We start from the raw sequence: 7,922 nt of genomic DNA, 5'->3' as shown, positions 1-7,922 counted from the left end.
GCAAGGCAAATGGGGTTAAGTGGCTTGCCCAAGGCCACACAGCTAGGTAATTATTAAGTGTCTGAGGCTGGATTTGAACTCAGGTACGCCTGACTCCAAGGCCAAGTCTTTATCCACTATGCCACCTAGTCACCCGTCTCTCTATTTTTTTAAAGTGGATTTTTATCCCACACAGTTTGGTTCCCTGACTGGGAATTAACCTCCTCCTTATGACACTCTTGGACACACACACACACACAAGCAGGTGACATGCTGGAAATTGTCAGCAGCTTGTGATTTAGCACCCAGGAGATCCCTTGAGGAGCAAGGGAAGAATCCCGAAATGAGACTTAGCTTGAGCAAAATTGAAAAAGCCAGAGGACCTCTGGAGGCAGCACTACAAGGAGATGGGCCCCAGCACAGGAGAAGATCCAAGGAAGTAAGTTTGTGTACAAAAGCCCAGGTGTAGCCCTGGGTGACCAAGCATTGCTGCTCCCACATCAGATCAAATCTACAGGTTGATCTGATAAGAACAAAAAAAAAGGGTGGGGGAGGAAATACTCCCAAGCAATTAATACAATTTGCTGGGAGAAATTCCAAAGAAGTCCAAGGGGTTAGAGGCCATAGGGACAAGACTGCTGGGTTCAGAAGTGCCAGCTGAGAGCTCTAGGGTCTAGACTTAATAATGGAGAAGAAATCCAAAGTAAAAAGGGAAAAGTCCAGGAAATGATAAAATGCTGTTGATTTTTTGTCTTCCCCTCTTCTTCACTGTGATTCTGTGTTGCCAGAATGCTTTCTCCTCTCCCTCCTCCCTCGCCCGGCTTCTTTTCTCCAGCTTGCTTGTTTTTTTTTTTTGTTGTTGTTGTTGTTTGTTTTTGTTTCTTGGTTTGTTATCTCTGGACCTTGGCAGGAAAATGGGAGCAAAAAGGGAATTTATGAAGAAAAAGAACTAATTAATAATAGAGAGAATTGACTCATGAAGACTTCGTAAAATAAGTGTTAAAAGGGACCTTATTTTGAAGTCAAAGAGACAGTAAAGAGACAATGAAAATTACCAAATATGTTAAATAAAGAAATCACAGAAAGAAATGTTATTTTAATTTGAAAAAGTTTTGGGGAAGTAAATTCCAGAAAATCAAGAGAGTCAGGTTAATTCTAAAGTATATAATTTGGTTACACAGAAATGCCAGAAAAGGGAGACTAAATAGTTAATCTTTTTACCAGAATGAAAAGGGAACATTATAGTTTCAGGAGCTTATTAGTATAGATTCTGATAATGTTAGTTATTTCCAGAGAGTAATGGAACAAGTGGGGACCTGAGACCAGAAGAGTCCTCAAGAAAGATTTTAGAACTGCCTACTTATGAGAAAAGTTATGCGGTGTGTTCTATCTGAAGAGGGGAGCAGGCGATATTCCAATTAGGCTGTGGGATTTTTTTTAAGTAGCTGTTTGCCTTCTCAAAAGTTTTACCAGTTAAAATCAAGAAGTGCTAAATATTAAATCCTTTGAATGGAAAATGTTTTGTGGAAAGTGGAATCATGTCTGTTGTTTATATAGCCAGTTCAGAACAGTATTAACTATGGTCAAAAAGAGTTAATGAAAAAGAATAGTGGGACAGAAGATTAAGTGGGACAGAAGATTAAGGGGAAACGTAAGTTGTATAGTCTGAGTAGGAGGTTCTGAAAGTGCTCGGAAGAGGCATAGAGACAATTGGGGTTTTTGTACCATTTGTTAAGTATGGAAATTAGTTAAAGTATGTAGACAGAAGATTTGAGCAGGTTTGATATTGTATAAGTAAAAGGGCTGATTTTGGGAATTTTGGGCGCCTTGGGAGATGATTTCAAAATCAATTTATAAAAAGGGGTAGTATAAAAAGCTAAAAGTTCAAATGGAGATATATATTTAAATGAGGTTAGGGTAATCTGAAAATTGCATTAAATTGCCACTTTTGCATTATCTGGCAGTGAATTGATTGGAAAAGCAATAAACCCAATAAGATGAAAAGTTTGATATGAAAGTAATTGCTAGGTAAATGTTATTATGTTATTATTGATTCTATAATGTTCTAATCTTTTGTACAAAGTAATCTGAAGATATATATATATATATATGTATATATATATATATGAACTGAATTACTGAATTAAGGGGTTTGTGTAAAAAAAAAGGGTTTGTTTTTTTTTAAATTTATTTCAACATTTTATGGCTCCTCCAGAGTCATAGAGGGGAAAACAATTAATAGAAATGCTGTAATAGATAGGGACAGAATGGCCTTGGTTGAGGCTGGCAGTCTGCCAAAACTATTGTCAGGATAGATTGTGAGTGTACTCTTAATCATACTTTAGAATGACTAAACAAGGGGAATTGGGAAACACCGATTCAAAATGTGTTTGGGGTATAGTTCATGTATCTGAAAAAGAATCTGGGGTGAATAAAGAACGATAAACAGTAAAGGCAAAGAATTAGCACATATTCCTTTAATATATCAAATTGAGGGGAATCTCCAATTCGTAGAACATAAAATGTTCTAATATTAAGAAATGTTGATTATTAAGGATAGAAAACTTTCAGAACATTGAGAAGTTAGAATTGCACTAAAGATAAAAAGAATTTGCAAACTTCTTTTAGGTTTTGAAAAAGAAAATGATTTAAGGTTATTTTGAATATGATTTTTGGAATTTGAGAGAAGTATAAAGAAAATCTTGTCATTATGAAAAGGGATTTTTAGCAACATCTGGTCTTAATAATTTTTCTGTGTTGCAGAATTCTAGGGAGTAAAGGGAACATATATGAAATTGAACTATGTTGTGAAAAATTAGTAAACTTTGTATAAGAACAGATTTAAACAACTATTTTGAGAATTTAAGACTGTGTTACAATAATGAACAATGAATGTATTAACTATGTTTTAACCTATCACATTTGTAAAGATTTGTTATGAGGAAACTAGAGAATACCTTGCCAACCGGTTTTTGGCCCAGAGAATTTGTGAAAAGCTTGGTTTGTTTGCTTTTTTTCCCCTTGTGTTTATAGAAGGGAATATCTATATGTAAGATCAATGTAGATTATTTATTATCTGTTATTTAAGAAGAAAAAATTATATATGTAAATGTAACACTGGCATGGGTAAAAATGTACATTGGACTTTTGAAATTATCATATATATAAGACTAAATTCATGGAGAATCTTATTTGCTTTGAATATAGAAGTGTATTTGGAAGAAGAGATAAATAAGCTTATAAAGCACAAATTTAGGAGAGGTTTGTGTGTAAAAGATGCTTAATTATAAGGTTAACCATATAGAGTTAATATATATATATATATATATATGAAACTTTAAGAGAACCTGTTGTTTCGTTTTTCTTTAAGAGAATGAGATGTCAATGTGACATGAAAACCTTATGTTTCATGTAGGTTAAGGATTTAATGTTTAAATTTTAAAGTATAAAATTGCAGAGTTCTTCCCCCACATTAAATGCAGATTAAGGATAGTATAACTGCCAGATGCCCTTTCCAATAATGTTGAATAAATGTGAGGGGCTTTGGAAAATGATTAGGAAATTAAAGATTATGTAACTCTAATTAGATGACTTATCAATGAATAAAATATTGAAGAGTGTTATCAAACATACAAGCTACCTTTGGAAATATAAAGTATTTTATTGTAATGTGGTCAAACCTGGAATTAATGATTGATTGCTTTGTAGGGATAATTATCAAAGGTCATGATCCTCTGGGTTCCCTGAAATTTTTAAATGATGTGTCAGACCTTGCTTTGGAACTGTAGGTTCAGGTATAAATGTAATAATGGAAAGATTGATTTGTGAAATCTAGTTCTTAATGTGTTACACTTATTACTGTTTTGTTAAATTTAGAGACCCTTAAGATAGTCTAATGAACAATTGTAATGAATTCTGAAAAGTAATAATTTGTGTTTCAAATATGACTAATAATTAAACAGGTTTACTATAAAGAATTGTTTGCACAAGAACTTGCCAATTATATATATAAATATATAAATATATATAAATTGGAATTTTTGTGGTTATATGTATATGTATATACATATATACATATATATATACATATATATATGTATATATATATATATACACACACACATTTATAATCTTAAAGTTGTGGTTGTTTGCTTTGAAGTAAAAGCACCTGAGCAACATGGGAAAGAAAATAATGATAATAATTTGTGATTTTTTTGTGTGTGTGACAATCTCTGGCTAATTGTTATATGAGAATTCTTAGAATAATCTCCTAGCCAAAGGAAGTATTTATTTATTGTAATACAGCAGGCTAGCCAAGAGGCCTCTAATATACCATTTTTATCCAGAAATAAAACAGATATGATTTCAGACAAAGGCATGTGGGTCTGCAGATTAGAAGTTAGTGCCACCAGGAGGATAAACCTTTTAGTTATGAAACATATTTGTGAAGAAGTTTTTTTTTTTTTATATGTCAAGGAATACTCCAGATGCTGGGGGAACTTGACTGCTTTTTTAATGTTTAGAAAGTCACTTTATTTAATGTATTCTGATGACAGGGACACTCAGAGTAAGTTTATGTAATATATGTGTAGGGAAGGGGGCTGATTGTGACCCATGCCCCAATCCAGATTAGAATTAGCATTTAGTCCTTGTGAAGTGGATTCACTTGGAGATCTAATTAGATGGAATTACTATTTTAGACCATGGGACTTTTAATTGGCTGTTTTGTGTCTGAAATTAGGTATGATCAGCAAAGGAAGTGCTGTTGAGTCAATGCTCTCTTGAAGTCTGGAAGCCCAAAAGAGGTTTGGACACTACACAGGTGATAAGTATATTGGGAGAAAAAGCTGAAGGGGAGACTTTTCAGTGTAACTTGAGGTTGGACTCTTTTGACTTGACTTCGCCAAATATGACATTTGAATATGTCTCACTGGATAAATCTAAACTTTGACTTAAGGAATTTGACTGTCTACATGACTTCTGCCTGGAAACTGACACTCAAAATTATATCTATAAAGGAATTTTCCTTTGATGACCTAGTAAATTGCTAAAACTTAATCTGATGTAGAAATTTTAGGTCAAGTGGAGTTTAATAGCTAGGGAGGCCAGCATGTGGTTTTAACCTCTGCTGTTAGCTTTGTGTTTTGAGAAGAATTAAGATTCTTTGATTTCATTTTTTTTTGTACTGGGAAAAGGATATTTAGATAAGAAGAATAAAGAAGGTTATATAAACTCAAGATACACTTCTGTGCGGTAGCAGTTTCTACTTTGAGAAGGGAATGTAAGTCAGCTGAGTATATCAGGAGAAGAATCACCTACAGTTTAGTTAAGAGACATTTTGGGAAGAAAGAAGAATTTATTTTAGTTAAGGATGCTTGAGTTATTATTTTAATGAAGAGCAATAGATTGAGGCTATTTGTATGTCACTTGCTGGACACTACAAAGATGGTCATCAAATGTCAATGGTATGAGCTCAGGTTAACTTGATAATTTTCAACATATTCACTTGTGAAGTGAACAATTATGAAAGTTGTATTTTTGTTAAAGTATGTAAATCAATGTGACAGTGAGTAAGGCAAAATGCAGATTTTAATGGCTTTGGAATTTTATGGTCTAATGATGAAAATATGAATCTGTCTGATAAGATGTTGTGTCAAGGAGTTTCTTTACCAGAAGAGGAGATCTCAACAAGTCATCCGAATTGGAGATTGGAATGGACTCAGCAGCAGGTACAGAAAGATATTGAATGTTTCCAGGGGAAAAGAGAGAGAAGCTGGACTGGTTCCTTTTCCTCCATTGTTGTGTCTATGATGTGTGTATGGGTTGTTTGGTCAGGGTTTGAAGGAGAAGATGGGTCCCAAGTGGACAGGAAGAGGGTGTCAAGGGTAGTTGAGAGGATTTCAGATGCCAAATATATATGTATATCTGTGTTTGTGTGTGTGTGTGTGTGTGTGTGTGTGTGTTAGGAAAAAAGAGGAGGGATTGAGGGGGATAGTCCCTCTTAAGAGTTCATATTCCTAGTGAAGTCTTCTCAGGATTAAAAAATCTTTAAAACAAAGGCAGACTATTACTCTTCGACTATTCTTACAAGAAAGAGGGAGAGAGACCTTGCATTCCAAGCCAGACACCCTCTTGATTCTGTTGGGGGGGAAATAATGGACTATTTCCAGAGAGACCTTACATTTTTAGTTAGTCACTTATTTGATGATAAAACTATCTTAACTGGGAGAACAGTAGACTGTTCCTATGAGAAAAACCTTGCATTCCAATGAAGCTCATAAGACTCCTCTTGTTTGATGATAAGTAGACTGTTATTTCAATAAGATAGTTATAATCCTGAAGGTTATTCTCACCATCTGGATAGTGAGGTAATATTTCATGAAAACCTTTCATTCTTTTCTTTGTTGCTGGGTTAGATTTTTCACAAGTAGAATGTACCTCTGAAGACTAACCAATGAGTCAACAGAAAGGGATGATAGGAAGGAGGAGGGAATCATGTTAGGCCATATAATCTTGCTTGACTGTCAATTCAGGGCAGCTCCTTGATCTTCACTTCCTATGTGAGACTTGGAGTGTGCCCAAGGCCATACAGCTAGGTAATTATTAAGTGTCTGAGGCCAGATTTGAACTCAGGTTCTCCTGACTCCAGGGCTGGTGCTCAATCCATTGAGCCACCTAGCTGCCCCCTCAATGTACCCTTTTCTTGAGAAAAGTCAAAATAAACTTTCTTTTTTGCTCAGAGGAGTTTCTATTTTATTTTATTTTTTTGCAAGGCAAATGGGGTTAAGTGGCTTGCCCAAGGCCACACAACTAAGTAATTATTAAATGTCTGAGACCAGATTTGAATCCAGGTACTCCTGACTCCAGGGCTGGTGCTTTATCCACTATGCCACCTAGCTTCCCCTTCTCTATATTTTTTAAGTGGATTTTTATCCCACATATCATTATCTATCTACATAATATGTATGCACGAATATTTAAAATACATACACAAGTGTTTATATACAAATAATAGCATATTTGGATGTGTAGATGCATACACACAAACACACACACACACACACACATATATATATACACATGTATGGACATATGTGTGTATTTATAAATGTATGTGTGTGTGAGTGTGTGTGTGTGTGTACAATTTATCCTTCCCCCTTCCTGATCATTTAAAACCCCTTCGATTAGATTTACAAGACATTAGGCAAAAACATTCTTTTTTTTCTTTTTTTGAAAGATTTTATTTATTTTGAATTTTACAATTTTCCCCCTAATCTTGCTTCCCTCCCCCACCCCCCACAGAGGACAGTTTGTTAGTCTTTACATTGTTTCTGTGCATTGATCTAAGCTGAATGTGATGAGGTATATACATTCTTACAGGGCTACCCATGACCAAGAACTTTTCTTTTAAGCTATAGCTTAGAAATCCAAAGCCCATCCTCAGACACCCTCTTCTTCATCAGCTGTTTCCTTGATACTCTTCTTTCTCTTCTGAATGGACAGCAGGAGTGGAAACATCCCCAATGCCTCTCTAGTCTCCATCCTTTTCACCAAGACTTTTGAGGTTCCTCCTGGAAGCATTATTTCCCACAGGTGAATCATCAGGAGGGCAGAGCCCTCAATTGTTTTGACAAGTCCTGGGAGGTTCTTGGTAAGAATCTTGCATACTTACTGCAGGGAATTATCTGCTCAACAAATAGCTATTTCAACCGCCTCCACCCCTTCCTCTCCCAACTCCTATTATGGGATATCCTTTAACTTAATAGTACCAATGAGCACTGGTTCTGAGCTCAAAGGGATCTGCATTCATATCCTGAGCTCCTCAGAGACCCAGAGAGAAGTGCTAGCTCAGTCTCAGATAGTAGCTACCTAAAGCAAGATTTGAGCATAGCTGCTGTGTGACATGCATTATAGCATGGATGAGCTGACCCTACATTGCCCCT

Source organism: Macrotis lagotis, chromosome 1, assembly GCF_037893015.1.
Source record: "Macrotis lagotis isolate mMagLag1 chromosome 1, bilby.v1.9.chrom.fasta, whole genome shotgun sequence".
Lineage (NCBI taxonomy): Eukaryota > Metazoa > Chordata > Mammalia > Peramelemorphia > Peramelidae > Macrotis > Macrotis lagotis.
This window is presented reverse-complemented; position numbering follows the sequence as displayed.